Here is a 15,279-nt window from a genome sequence, read left to right on the forward strand (position 1 = left end):
TGTCATAGCTACACTTCCTTCTAGTTGCTGTATGTGGGACTCAGCCTCAGCATGGCCGGAGAAGCGGTGCATCGGTGCGCGCCCGGGATCCGAACCCGGGCCGCCAGCAGCAGAGCGTGCGCACTTAACCGCTAAGCCACGGGGCCGGCCCGGGAATTAAGTTTTGTATATGGTGTTAGATAAGGGTCCAAGTTCATTCCTCTGCATGTAGATAACCACTTTTTTCCAGCACAACTTGTTGAAAAGACTGTCTTTTCCCCATTGAATAATCCTGGCACCCTTGTCAACATCGTTTGGTCACACAGGTGAGGGTTTATTTCTGGGTTCTTGATTCTGTTCCATTGGTCTACATGTCTGTCTTTATGCCATGACAATGCTGTTTTGATGTTGTAGATTTGTAGTAAGTTTTAAATCAGGAAGAATGAGTCCTCCAACCTAGTAATTCCTTTCAAGATTGTTTTGGGTATCTGGGCTTACTTGAGATTCTGTAAGAATTTAAGATGGGTTGTTTTCTATTTCAGCACAAAACGTCCTTGGGATTTTGAGAAGGACTGCACTGAAACTGTGGCTCTCTTTGGATAATGCTGACATCTTCACAAGAAGGAGTCTTCCAATCCACGGTGATGGGATGTCTTGCATGTCTAGTAGTGCTGGGTGGCTGTTCAGGTTGAGGTGGCAGCACTCTCCCACGTAGTCGTGCAGAAACCACTATTCCTCCACACTGTGCCTTCACCATTTCCGCAGAACTCATCGACATCTGCATCCAGTCAACAGAGGGGAAAATGCAGGGGGGAAGTTTTCAAGGACTGGGTGTGGATGGAGCACACATTTCTTCCACTCCTCTCTACTGCAAGAACTACGGACTGAACCAGCAGACCCTAACACATGGGGACTGCAGCCTGAACCAGCAGACCCCAACAAATGGGAATTGTGGCGTAACCAAGGTCTAGGGACTCAGGTTCCTAGTGGAACCAGCAGCCAGCTCAAGCTGACCTGCTAGGCCTCTGACTGGCACTGTGGACTAACCAAGGGCTAAGACTGATGCTCTGTTAGAGCATCCTGTCAGTCTACACTGGCCCATTAACCCTGGACTGGAAAGCCAGTTAGATCGAGAGCTCAACACAAAGACAGGGGATCTCAGATCCAATAGGAACTTACCCACTGCCCTTGGAAACAGCAAAAAAGATGGAGAACTCAAGGGTTTCACGGGTACCAATGCCTGTGTCTCATCCCTGAAGCCATCAAAGTCTTCTTCGGGTCCCACTGCTGCCACCAAACTGGTACAAAACAAAATTCAACTGAGTAAATTTCAAACATCATATTGGCTTTATTCAACAGTTCATGAATCGGACAGCATCCAACCTAGCAGAGAGAAAGGAGCTCTGAGGAACGGCACAAAATGAAAGACTTTTATAGGCAGAAGGGAGCAGGAACAAGGAAGTTACACTAGACAAAAAGCGGGTTGGTTACTGCAAGGTTACCTTCCTTTAGGGGCTGGCAGGGGTCTGTCAGGCAGATGACCTACCTAGTGCTCATCAGGCGATTCCCAATTGACTGGTTTAAGGTTCTATTCCTGGGAGAGCCAAAAGTCTAATTATGTCTTGGCTTATTGACATGGGGCTTAGCCTAAGTGGCTCCATTTGGGCCTGGTGTCTTGTTTTAAATACATGACTTGTGCTGGTCCCTGATTTCCCCAGTTACACCCCGGCTATCCCTTCACTGACCATTGTTGGTCACACACCCACTGCACCTGCCTCCAGCCCTTCCCCTTCAACACCGTAATCTCACACACAGCTCCTCCCGACACTACCATGACGTCTCCCACCACACGTCGCCTATACCTTCCACACTGCCAGCAAGATACTTCACAAACACCACCACCGTTTATGTCCAATGGGCTGAGAGGGCTGCCCGTGCACTGGGAATCAGGAGTCACGGGGTCTGTCACTTGGCCTCCAATCACCTGTAGCCCAGATTAAGTGCTTACCCTGCTGAGAGACTCAATTGCAGCCAACTCCTTCAAACATCATCTTTGTCCCAAGATTCCCCTCAAAATGTTCCACCCATTTTTGGCCCCAACTGCTCCTTGAGGGATCATTTCGGGGTAATCTTTCAGGCCACCCTGGTGATTTTGTGCCCGGGCACAAACAGCTCTTGGTCTACAAACACTTTAACCATACCCCCTGGAATCATATAACACAGGGAGAAAGTCAACGGGCACAAATTACTGGTTTTACCACCAAGAGCCTAATGAATATTTGACACCAGGAGCATCCACTTTGGGTTTCACTGTGGGCTGATGTCACAAGGCTCTCAGCCAGTGAGCGCCTCTCCCCAGCCCTCTGAGCAGCTTGCTCCAGGCTGCACTCTGCAGTGCACCACTGTCTCTCTCGGCCTGCTTCTAGAGGCACACCCCTCAGGCCCCAGCTGCCCTGAGGTTCCTGCCCTGACTGGCTACCACCAACCCATGGAGACACTGTCGGTCCTATAGCACTGGGTGTTCAGTTCTACTAGGACTGACTGGACTGGGCACAGGTGTGGTGGCCCTACCCACACAAAACGGGTAACTGAGGCAAACCAAGAAGTATTGACAACCTTAACCCAACATGGACAACAACTCCACAAGACCCTAGTCTAGCCCTTGGACAACAATCTCATGAGTCTCTTGCCTAAATGGTTTTAGAAAACGGCCTGGCCCTTGACTATCTATACTGGCCAAGGAAGGAGGGGTCTGTGCCCTCCCAGGGACCACTTGCTGCATGTACATCAACAATGCACAACCAGCTCAAACCTACCTCCACCAGATGGCCCAAGAGGTTAAAATATTGCATAATATTACCTGAATCTTTGAATAGATTCCCAGGGCCCCTGAGATCACTGATCTATTTTCATGACTGGTCTTTTCAAGTTGGGGACAATGGCTACGGACTGGATTTCAGGCTGTTGGTATAATTATATGATTTGTTACTATAGCCCTCATCAGATGTTTACTCTCTTGGCTACAACGTGCTCTATTCCTAATAACTGCATCCATCACCCTAATTAATTTAAAATTAATTAAGATTAATGAATATCCTGATGGATTTAAAATTTTTTAATTTTTATGGAAGAAAACATGCTTAAGATAAAATATGCTGTTTTAAGCATAACTTATACAATTCAGCAGCTTTTAGTACAATGATAATGATGTGTGGCTATCAACATTATCTAATTCCAGAACATTTTCAACACTCCCAAAAGAAACCCACCCTCACTCACGCTCTATTTTCTCCTAACCCAAGCCCATGGAAACAACCCATCTGTTTTCTTTCCCTATGGATTTGCCTCTTCTGGACATTTCATTCTAACGGCATCATACCATCTGTGGCCTCTGCAGATGGCTTTAACGAGGACACAGTTTGTAAGGTTCATCCATGGCCTAGCATGTAGCAGTACTGTATTCCTTTTTATGGCTGTATAATATCCCCTGTTATGAACAGGCCACAGTTGGTTTATGTAGTCATCATTGGATAGGAATTTGGGTTTGTTCCACTTTGGGACCATTGTGAATAAAGCTGCTTTGAATGCCCATGGACAAGTTTTTCTTTGAACATGTTTCCAATGCTCTTTTGGACATACCTAACACGAGACTATCTAGCTCAATGGTACTTCTAGGTTTAAGATTTTAAGAAGTGCCAAGCTATTTTCTGCATGGGCTGCATCATTTTACACTCACACTAGTAATGTATGAGTGTTTCCCTTTCTCCACATCTTTATCAACACTTGTGATTTTCCATTATGTTGAATATAGCCTTCATATTGAGTGTGAAATAGTATTGTGCTGTGGTTTGAATTTGCATTTCCCTAATAATTAATGATATTGAGCATATATCTTGTGCTTATCGGCCATCTGTGTATCTCCTGGAGAAATGTTTGTTCCAATTGTTTGCCCATTTTCATTGACTTCTTTGTTTTTTTATTATTGAGTTCTAAGAGATCTTTATACATTCTCAATATTAGATTGTTAACAGTTATATAAGTTGCAAACAGTAGGAGACTTCAATAACCCACTTTCAAAAATGGATGGAATATCCACGCAGAAAATCAGGAAACAGTGGATGTGAATAACATTAAATACTAAACGGACCTATCAGACACACACAGAACATTTTATGGAACAGCAGCAGAATCCATATTCTTCCCACGGGCACACAGAATATTTTCCAGAATAGATCACATGTTAGGTCAGAAAATAAGACTTAAAACAATTAAGAGGACTTTGAAGAAGACGCAAAGAAGTGGAAAGATATTCCGTGCCCATGGATTGGAAAAATTAACATAGTTAAACTGTCCATACTTCAAAAAGCAATTTCCAGATTCAATGGAATCTCTATTAAAATCTCAATGATGTTTTTGCAGAAATAGAATAACCCATCCCAAAATTCATATGGAATCTCAAGAGACCCGAAATAGCCAAAACAATTCTGAAAAACAAGAACAAAACCAGAAGACTCATACTTCCTGATTTCAAAACTTACTACAAACCTAAAGTAATCAAAACACTGTGGTACTGGCATCAAGACAGACATAGAGACCAATGGCATAGAATAGAGAGCCCAGAAACAAACTGTCACATATATGGTCAAATGATTTTTCACAAAGGTGCCAAGACCACTCAATGGAGAAAGGACAGTCTTCAACAAAGAATGTTGGGAAAACTGGATATCTACATGCAAAAAAATGAAGTTGGACCCTCATCTAACACCATATACAGAAACTAACTCAAAATGGATCGAGGACCTACATGTAAGACCCAAAACAATAGAACTCTTAGAAGAAAACACAGGACAGAAGCTTCCCGACACTGGACTTGGCAATGATTTCTTGGACATGACACCAAAGAAACAGGTAACAAAAGAGAAACACATAGACAAACTGGACTTCATGAAAATTTAAAAAACTGGTACACCAAAAGGCACTATCCACAGAGTAAAAAGGCAACCCACAGAATGGGAGAAAATATTTGCAAATCATATTTCTGACAAGAGATCGACATCCAGAATATATAGAGAACTCCTAAAACTAAACAACAAAGAAACGAGCCGATTCAAAAGTGGGCAGAGGATTTGAATAGACATTTCTCCCAAGAAGACTTACCAATGGCCTATAAGCATATGAAAAGGTGCTCAAAACCACCAACCAATATGGAAAGGCAACTTAAAACTACAATGAGATACCACCTCATACCCATTAAGATGGCTGCTATCAAAAAACAAGAAAACAGTGAGTGTTGGCGAGGATGTGGAATCCTTGTACACTGGATAGGAATGTAAAATGGTGCAGTCACTATGGAAAACAGTATGGAAGTTCCTCAAAAAATTGACATAGAATTACCATATGACCCAGCAATTCCACTTCTGGGTATATAGCCAAAAGAAGTGAAAGCAAGGACTCAAAGAGATATCTGTACACCCATGTTCATAGCAGCATTGTTCACAATAGCTAAAACATGGAAGCAACCCAAGTGTCCATTGACCCATGAATGGGGAAACAAAATGTAGTATATCCATACAACGGAATATTATTCAGCCTTAAAACAGAAGCAAATTCTGCAATACAATACAACACAACATGAATGAACCCTGAGGACATTATGCTAAGTGAAATAAGCCAGCTACAACAAGACAAATACTGTATGATTCCACTTATATGAGGAACTTAGAGTAGTCAAAATCATAGAGACGGAGAGTGGCAGGGTGGCTGCCAAGGGCTGGGGGTACGGGAGAAGGGAGAATTATTTTTTCATAGGTATAGAGATTCAGATTTACAAGAGTTATCGGAATAAACGGTGGTGATGGCTGCACAACAGTGTAAATGTATTTAACACCACTGAAGTGTACACTTGGAACTGGTTAAGATGGGGGCCAGCCCAGCAGTGTAGTGGTTAAATTTCCGTGCTCCGCTTTGGCAGCCCAGGGTTCGCAGGTTCGGGTCCTGGGCGCAGACCTATGCACTGCTCATCAAGCCATGCTGTGGCAGGCGTCCCACACAAAATGGAGGAAGATGGGCACAGATGTTAGCTCAGGGCCAATCTTCCCGAGCAAAAAGAGGAGGATTGGCAACAGATGTTAGCTCAGGGCTGATCTTCCTCACCAAAAGGACCCTTAAGTACTTACTGCTGAGTGAAAAAAGCCAACGGTGACAGACTCTCTTCCACAGGATCCATATATTTGAAGCATATGATATCCTAGAAGGCAAAACTATGGAAACAGTGTAAAGCTCAAGGGCTGCCAGGGATTGGAAGGCAAAGGATGAAGAGGCAGAGCACAGGGATTGTTAGGGCAATCCAACTCTTCCGTAGGATACTGTCATGGTAGATAAACGAGATTATGCATTTGTCAAAATCCAAGTACAAGACAGTAAACCTTAATGCAATCTATGGACTTAGTTACTAATACTGTATCAATATCGGTTCCTCACTTGTAAGGAATGAACTGCACTAACACAGGTGGTCATGCAAGATGTTAACAAAAGGGAAACTGTAGGAGAGGAGGGAGAAATGCTCTGTACTATCTGCTGAATTTCTCTATCCATCTAAAACTTTCCTAAGAATACAATCTATTGATTAAAAAATAATCAGTGGAAGGTAGAGAGTGGGTAGAAACGAGGAAACAAGAATATCAGAATATTGGTAAATGTTGAAGCTGGGGCACAGGGAAATGGGGGGCTATTACTCTTTTCTGTTTAATTTGTATGCGTTCAAGATTTTCCACAATAAAATGTTTTTAAACTCCAGATTAATTCTAGATTATACGTACAATGAATCAAGGAACAAGAGGAAAACAGATATCTTTGAAGCAAGTACTCAAGGGGCACACTGAGGGAAGGTACAATCACACTGGATAGAGAGTGAACGTCCTGCTTCCACCAGGAAGGTTCGGAGCTCAGTGAGCAAGGCAGGCGACAGCAGTCAGGGAAGTGACAGATAATGAACATGGAAAAATGTTCGCCCTCACTGGTCACAGAAATGCCAACGATGGGCCCTGATAGGACTGCCCCAGGATTTACAATGTCGAGACACCCACAGTTAGAGCGGGCTCAGGGACAGAGCACCACGTCCTGTGAGAATGCCAATCAGCACCGGCTTTCTGGAGGGCAAACCTCCCGAACCCCGGAACCTGCAGGCCACTGGCCCAGCTGCTCTGTTGTACAGAATCTGTCCAAAAACAAAGGGATTGGGTCGAGATAATGGAATGAATAAATATGTGTAGAGCCCCTTCGACATAAAATCCCTAAAAAATGACCCAAAGATTCCTTCATTGATGAACAAATTCATAATAGCCCTGGGAACCACCAAGAGAGCTGACATTTTGAGGAAGACATCAAAGAGAGACAGCAGCTGGTGACTGGGGATCCCAGTGGGGGTCTCTGGGTGGGCCACGGAGACCAAGCCAGGGCACCCTCTCTCCCTCCCCCTCCTCCCCCTGCCGCTCAGCTAACACCTCCTGCATCGCCCCTCCACTCCCAGCCACTGCCCACCTCACGCTCCAGGAACACAGGAGCAGAGGCACAGGGCGCCCTTTCCACCACCACTCTGTCCCTTTGCTCTCCGCCCCTCCCTCGGTGGAGCTCAGCCCTGCACCTCCTCAGGGCCGAGCATGCTCCTCCTGTCCCTCAGGCTCCTCCTCTCCATCTGGTCCTCCCTGCAGCACAGAAACCTGCTAGCCCATCTCCACCTTACAAACAAAACTCTCCCTGGGACCCATGCTCCCTTTTGGCTACTGTCCACTTTCCCGACTCCCCTTCATGGCTAAACCTCGAGGCCAAGTGCCTCATCCCTACTGCCCTCCCATGGCCCCCCTTCCCCCACTCTACACCCAGCTCCATTCCCACCCTCTCAAGGAGACTGTGGTCACCAGCGATCCCATGTGGCCGAGTCCAGCCATCTTCTCTCCATTCTGATCAGAGCTGTACCCGACCCAGCTGAGCACCCCTCCTTTCTGCAATGCCCTTTCCCCTCGTGGCTCCTGCGACTCCATGCTCCACCGTTTCAGTCCCCTTTCCTGGACCCTCTTCAGCTGCCCCTCTGCAAACACCGCCCTCTCCTAGGCTGGGCCCTGCTCCCTTCTCCATCTACACAGTTTCTCCAGGAAACCTCATTCAATTCCATGGTTTTAAACATCTCTGACTTGACCCCGATACTGCAGACACACAGATGCACCTTTAAGAGGGTGGCTGCTGGCTCCATTTTGAGAGGTTCGGTGGATTCGATGGGAGACATAAAGAAACTTTCTAACCCAGACGAGTGGACTGAATGTATACTTTATTATATAAGGAAGGGTAAGGGCAAAGGCAGCAAACAGATCCGAATAGGTCAAATAACAAGAGGGAAAAACATCAGATCGATCAAAAAGGGAAACATCACACCGACTGAAGGGAAATAACATCAGATCAATGGAAAAGAAAAACAGCAGATTGACTGAAAAGAGAAAACATCAGATCGGGTACTCACAACCTCCACGCCCTTACACTGGGGAGAGTCCCTTGAATTGACACGGCCAGGCGGGAGTTCCGATTGACAGTGGTCCTGGGCAAGGCGCTCCCCTCACAGGCGAGACTCTCGCCCAAGCAGAATTGTGAGTTGCTTTTATGCATGTTTCTACTTAGAGACCATCTCTATGGGAACTTTTGGTATTTTTCCTTCTCGCTGTTATCACATGTGTATGTGCACTGTAACTCCTGGTACTTATCTTGGACCAGCACAGACGGCTGGTCTGTACCTGTCCTTGACATCCCAGCAGTTTTATAACCTAAATAATTGCAGCTAGTATTGTGAGAGAAGGGCCGGTTCCCAGCACAAGCAGCTGCTCTGCATTCTTTTAGTGTGGCTGGTTTCCCAGGGTCACCAAGCGGACAAACATGGCCATACTTATGTTAAGTCACTCCCCAGCATCAGCACCTAAGGAGTATCTCAAACGTGATTCCTCTCAAAATTTTACTGTCATATGAGTTCCAAAAAAGCATTAAATATTTCCAAAAATGAGGAAAAATTTGGATACAATAAATAGTCGTGACCAAAGTGACCAGTAAAATGTATACTTACCTCCAATCATGGTTGCTTGATGGGGAAAATAAGAACACAGAACTGAGATCAGACAGTCTCGAGCTCGGGAGTGGAAGGTGAGGAGCTGGGAGTGTAGGAAACAGGAACTGATCACCTCTAAGCATTTACAGAAAGAAAGGCAGAAATAGTTGTTCTTAAAAGCTGAAAGACACCCACTAGAAGAACAGAAAAATAATGAGAAAAACTAACAAATTGAAAATTAAATTAAATGGTAAACTCAAACTCTGACTTATCAATAATCACAATTATAAACTGCTCTATAAAAAGACGAAGGCTCTCAAGTTGAGTTAAAATATAGAGATATAATAAGGTTGAAAATAAGGAAATAAAGAAATAAGACTTTAAATGGGACAAAAAAGGGTTTTCTGTGTTGATAACAGTCAGGAACACTAATGTACCTAACAACACAGTCTTGAGACATAAAGCAAAACTGGACAAACAAGACACAGGCACCTCCAGAACCACAGGGAGATGGACCTTCGCTCTCTTAGAAATCCACAGGTCAGGTGATACAGAAAGTTAGGAGACAGATCTGCTGATGAACACAAATAAGCTAGATCCAGCCCCACCTGAAGGAAAACAATGTAAGCAACTAGCAGAGAGGATGCATCTCCTCAAATCACAACGAAACAGTCACCACAATGGACTGTGTGTTAAGCCACAATGAAATTTCTAGAGTCCAAAAAGCAGAAATCTAAAAGTGACCATATTACTGGACCTTAAAGCAATAAAAGTAAAAAATAATTACAAACAAATTGGCTCCCCTCCCCAATCTATCCACTTGAAAATCTGTCCACACCCTTCTAAATCTCTCAGGTTAAAGAGGGAATCCAGACAGACAGGACAAACTCTTTAGAAATGAATGGCAATGAGAGCAGCATGAAGCAAATCCATGGCCTTGGGACAAAGGGACAGAAGAAGGGACACAGCCTCCACTGCAGGTATCAGGGAATATCACCTGTACACGAAGAAGCTGAGCACTTCCCTCCAGGAGCCAGAACACCACCACAATAAAACCAACAACAGCAGAATGAAGTGAGGATTCACGAGGCAGGAACAACAACATAGACATGAGCAATGGAGTCAAGGGCTGGCTGTCTGGAAAGACCTGTAACAGTGAGAAACCTTGCGCAGTCTGACCAAAAGGAACAGACAAGGCACCAAACTGTACCATCAGGTACGAGAAACTACAGAAACAGCCTTAACGTGATAGGAGAACATAGTGGATAACTCTGACCAGGACATCAGTGGTCCTCAACTGGAGCTGTCCTTCCCCCAGGATGCATCTGGAAACACACGGGATGGGTTTTGTTTCTTACTTTGTGTTGTCCTAATGGTTGTCGCCCCAGGGGGTCCAGGAGGTCCTGAACAGCCTGTCACATAGAGCCATTTCCCACCTGAAGTGTTACTGACATCTGGGAAGACAAGCCCTGATCCAGATTAAATGAACAATGTGGTAGGGAAAGGTTTTCCATGCATGTATAACAGGCAAAAGATGGTACCCTCAATATGTAAGGAATATCGAGAAACCAATGTTTACAAGTACTAAACTGTAAAAGAGCGGGAAAACCAAAAACATAGCCAATAAACGCACCAAAAATATCCCACCTATTTATACAGGTGGAGAAATATGTATGTGAAGCACAGAAAATAGTCTGGGAGATTACATACCAAATTTTACTAGCAACAAGGAATAAAAGTTAGGAGGTGGGTGACAAATAGGAATTTTTACCACTTCTTACCTTATATATTTCTGTAGTGTTTTAATTTTTACAAAAGAGAATGTATTCTACTCAAACAGACATTTAAAATTTTAAAGAAATTATTAAAATGTTCAAAATGACTTCACTTCAAGGATATTCACTAAAACATGAATGGAAAGAACCTCCCCGTGACTTTCAGAGTCTCCTATAACTTTTCTAATAGTTTACTATGTTGATTTTTTTTTTTTAAAGATTTTATTTATTTATTTTTCCCCCCAAAGCCCCAGTAGATAGTTGTATGTCATAGCTGCACATCCTTCCAGTTGCCGTATGTGGGACGTGGCCCCAGCATGGCCAGAGAAGCGGTGCGCACCCGGGATCCGAACCCGGGCTGCCAGCAGCGGAGCGCGTGCACTTAACCACTAAGCCACAGGGGCGACCCTACTATGTTGATTTTATTTCACATTTAGATGTGACCTAACTCATTTGAATTTACGTTTGTTTGAGATATGCAATAGAGCTGACTTCCCCCGTTCAAGCGGAAAAGCAACGGTCCAGCACCCTTCATTGGGTAGTTCTGGCTTTCCCAGCTGACCTGAAATGTCCTGTTTCCCACCGGCCAAATCCCCACACCTACAGCTGCCTCTCGAGTGCCCTGGAGCGAGTCGGGTGAGCTCTTTAACCTGGGCTCCCTGTCTACGAGGGACGGCTACTAGCAGAGCCCTCTCCCGAGACAGCAGCAGGCATGCTACACACAGAAGGGCTCAGGGGCCGTCTGCTGTGGAGCAGGAAACCCCTCATGATGAGCAGGCAGTTGGGGAGCACCGGGCCGCGGTACTGACCTCGGCCGGGGGGCAGCAGGCTGCTCAGGGAGGGGAGCCCCCTCTCTTCAGCTCGCCCAGCTCCTCCTGCAGCGTGTGCACCTGGCTGTCAGGCGGCGGCCCCTCTGTGGCAGGGTCTTCAGTTTGCCGTTCTTCTCCGCCTGCTCCCACAGGCAGCACCCCTGCTCTTGTTCTGCCAGGAGAAGCAGCAGGAGTGCAGCGAGTCCATGAGTTTGCAGCCCCTGACGCTGACAGGATGACCTCGCTGAGGGACGTGGGGCTGGCGTTGCTGTCGCTGTGTTCACTCCGCACAGCTTCCACGGCTGGCTTCAGGGAGACATCTGAAGGAGGGGCGGAGGGGCTCTGGGAGGGCCTCTGAGGCGTCGCTGTGAGTCATGAACTCAGGAGGCTCTGGGCGAAGCCCTCATCGGGCCCCAGGCTGGTCACGCTGCAGCCGGCCTCCACATCTCTCTTCAGCCTCCATCACTCCACTGGCTCTCGGGGGATAGATGGCCTCTCTCGAGTGCACTTGGAGGAGAAACTGTAAGAAGGAAGCCAGCCAATAAATCTGCACACCCCACATCCTGGGGGTAAAGTCACCCACGGAAATGCCACTCTTACCTAGCAGGCCCCTGGCAGGGGAGGGGGGACTCATCGCCAGCATCTACAGCAGACGTGTTTGCGTCTCCCTGGCTGCCTGACGCTGTGGAGGCCACTGTCTCCTGCAGTTCCTTCCAGAGACTGCACTCGCTCCTGACTGGTGGCTTCCTGGGCGGCCCTGGGTGCGGGTTCACACCCTGCAGAGCGGCTCGCTTCAGCTTGCGGGACTCTGGCTGGGCCCTCAGGTTTTCCCTTGAGGACGACGATGAACCTGCAGCTCCTTTCCCGTCTGCTTCACTCGAATGTTCCTCAGGCCCCCGTGGCCTTCCTGGTGTTCTTTCTCCTAGGGCCGCCATGGCTTCCAGCTCCCCCTTCTCAGTCAGGTGGAAGATGGAGGGTAGGGCCGTGGGCTTCAGCATGCAGTACAGACCCTCCAGCCTTTTGGAGAAGCTGTTTCTGGTGAAATGTTCACTACAGAGGAAAGAATGCTTAGGGGAGTCCAGTTATCTCTGTGAACAGTTTTTAACCACCAGATCAGACATTTTGAGTCCTTTATGGGGAACCTTTAGGATAAATGACAAGGTAATTAGAAAGAAATAATTAAATGTCTCCCCTTAAAATGATCAACTGTAAAATCAAAACAAGTGCTTTTGTAAACACCCACACCTGTATTGACTTCACCCATTGAAATGTTTAGTAAAGATTTAAGGAACACCTTCTGCTTGCAAGTTATTACTGGAATAGAAAGATGAAAGACCCAGTGCCTACCTTAAGGAGCTGACTGTCTGTAGGGCAGAGAAGGAAGGAAGGTGAGGACTTCCTCCCAGGCTGTGGTAAGTGCCCTGCAGGGACACAGATGCTGGGGCAGATAGCACAGGATGGCATCAAGACAACAGGAAAGGCTTCAGGAAGCCTCAGAAATAGTTCCTAGAAGCTCATGGCTGCCCAACTCTCCTGCTGTCCCTGGGATGCAAGACTTTGGGTGCTAAAATGGGGAGGGTTGGTCCCCCTATTTCAAAGCCAGGCCAGGTGTCGGCCAGCAGAGCCTCCCAGGCACTCAGCAGGGCGCCTGGCCCCAGCTCTGCTCAAGCAGCTGAGGATGCAGGACCGCCACCAAGAGGAGGTCAGCCCCAAGAGCTGTGGATCTGTGTTCCTCCTGTCCTTCCACTACCAGGAGGAAAGCTGCTCCCTGTACAAAGCAACCAGCCCCTGCAAGGTACTGAAAAGACACTTCATAATCTCTTCTCCTTATTAAGGTAAAATCTCTATTTAGACCAACCTGTGCACGTGGGGGGTTGGGGTCGTCTCTCCCGAGGGCTTTCTGCTCCACCTGGGTCATCTAACCCCCCTGAGGCCGCTGTGGACCCGACCAGGTGGATACTAGGTCCTCAGGGAGTTCTAAGCAACATGACGTCCTCAATTTCCAATGCTTTGTGAGCCTGTTTCCCAAAGACCCCCACCTCCTTTGCCCCCAGACCACGTTAGACCACGACACATGCCAACAGCAGCCTTCTCTGCAGTGCTTTGCCTCATTTTCAGAAACAGTAACAAAACTTTTGGGACACAGGCTCTGGAGGAAACCGTCAAGAAAGCATGGTGGCTGACCTCTGAAATAAGCTCCTATTATTAGTTCTTTGGATAAATTGTAACAACTTAAAACTTAGAACAAACCACCGTAAACTTTCAATAAGACTATAGACATCGAGTGTCATTCAGGTCTTTCAAATTTCACTAACACCCTGCAACACGAAACAGAGGGATCTGCTGGACGTTTTTAAAGTAGAGGCTCTTCAGTTCACAGTTTTGGGACCTCCGGTGCCAAGTCCACAGGAAAGGACTCGCTGAAACAGGTGACTTCCAAAAGCCCCCACGAAGGGAGCCAGGCCAGGGGAAAGGCAAACCCCTCACCCGGCTGTGGGAGCCGACGGAAGAAGTGGCCAGAGGAGCCCCTTCCCCAAGTCTGCAGGGTCAGCCTCCCCGTGAGGAGTGGGCCGATGCCTCTCCAGGACTCACCTCCAGCGCAGAGCCACCTTTCCCTGGACTGCGGGACCCTTCTAGTAACAGAGCGTCCGGGAGGCGCGTCCATCCAGGAGGTACAAGCTGCATTTGCTCAGCCGCATGCCTGATCGCAGAGATCAAGGCAGGCTCCCTGCCATCAAAAGAGCAGAAGTCACAGCAAATGCAAGAGAACGCTGACCCAAGGAAGAGTGCTTCCAGAATACACCGTTTCCGGACGTTGTCTAGGCCAACCAGAATCATTAGGAGGCAGGGTGGCCCCGGGGTGCGGGCGAGAGTGGTGGGTGGGCGCGGGTGGCCGTGGTGGCCCGAGGCGCCCGGCTCAGAGACGGCGGCGCGGGCCAAGGTCACACAGCGCCGGGCGCTGACTCACTCCCTGGACCGGCCCCGAGGCCCCGCGCACAAAGTGCCGCCCGCCTCGGGCTGGACCGCGCGGGGGGCTGACCGGGCGGCGGCGGGCGGGGCCGCATCCCTGTGGAAGGAGATGGCGGCTTCTCCCCCTTGCCCGGCCGCTTGGAGCAGTTCGCGGCCGCGCGCAGACCACCCTCCCGGGCCTCGGGTCGTTGCGCCGCTGCCAGGCTCCGGCCGTCGCCCCGCCGCGCCGAGGCCCGAGCACGACCGCCCCGAGAGCAGGACGCGCGGCGACAGGGCAGCGGGACCCGGGAGCCGGTCCCATCGGTTCCGCCGGACGGCAAGACGGCGGCGCCCGCCCGCCCGGTCAGCCCTCGGACTTCGGCGCACCAGGCGCCCCCGGCACCCGACCGGGCGTAGCCCGAGGCTCGCGACGTCGTAGACGGGCCGGGGTCCGCGTCCCGGGGCTCTGTGCACCGACATGGGGTGCAGAGCCCGTCCGTAAAACAAGATGGCCGCGCCCGCAGGCATGGGCGCAAGGCGGGCCGACGGGCCGGCCCTGGGATCCGCTGCCCCGAATGGTCACTGGCGCCGTCCTCGGCGCGAACGACGCAGGACGCAAGGGAGCCGAGGGCGCTGGTCCTGGTCTCCGCAGAGATCCCTGCCGTACGCCAAGATGGCGGCC

This window comes from Diceros bicornis, chromosome 38 (assembly GCF_020826845.1).
Source record: "Diceros bicornis minor isolate mBicDic1 chromosome 38, mDicBic1.mat.cur, whole genome shotgun sequence".
Taxonomy (NCBI): Eukaryota; Metazoa; Chordata; class Mammalia; order Perissodactyla; family Rhinocerotidae; genus Diceros; species Diceros bicornis.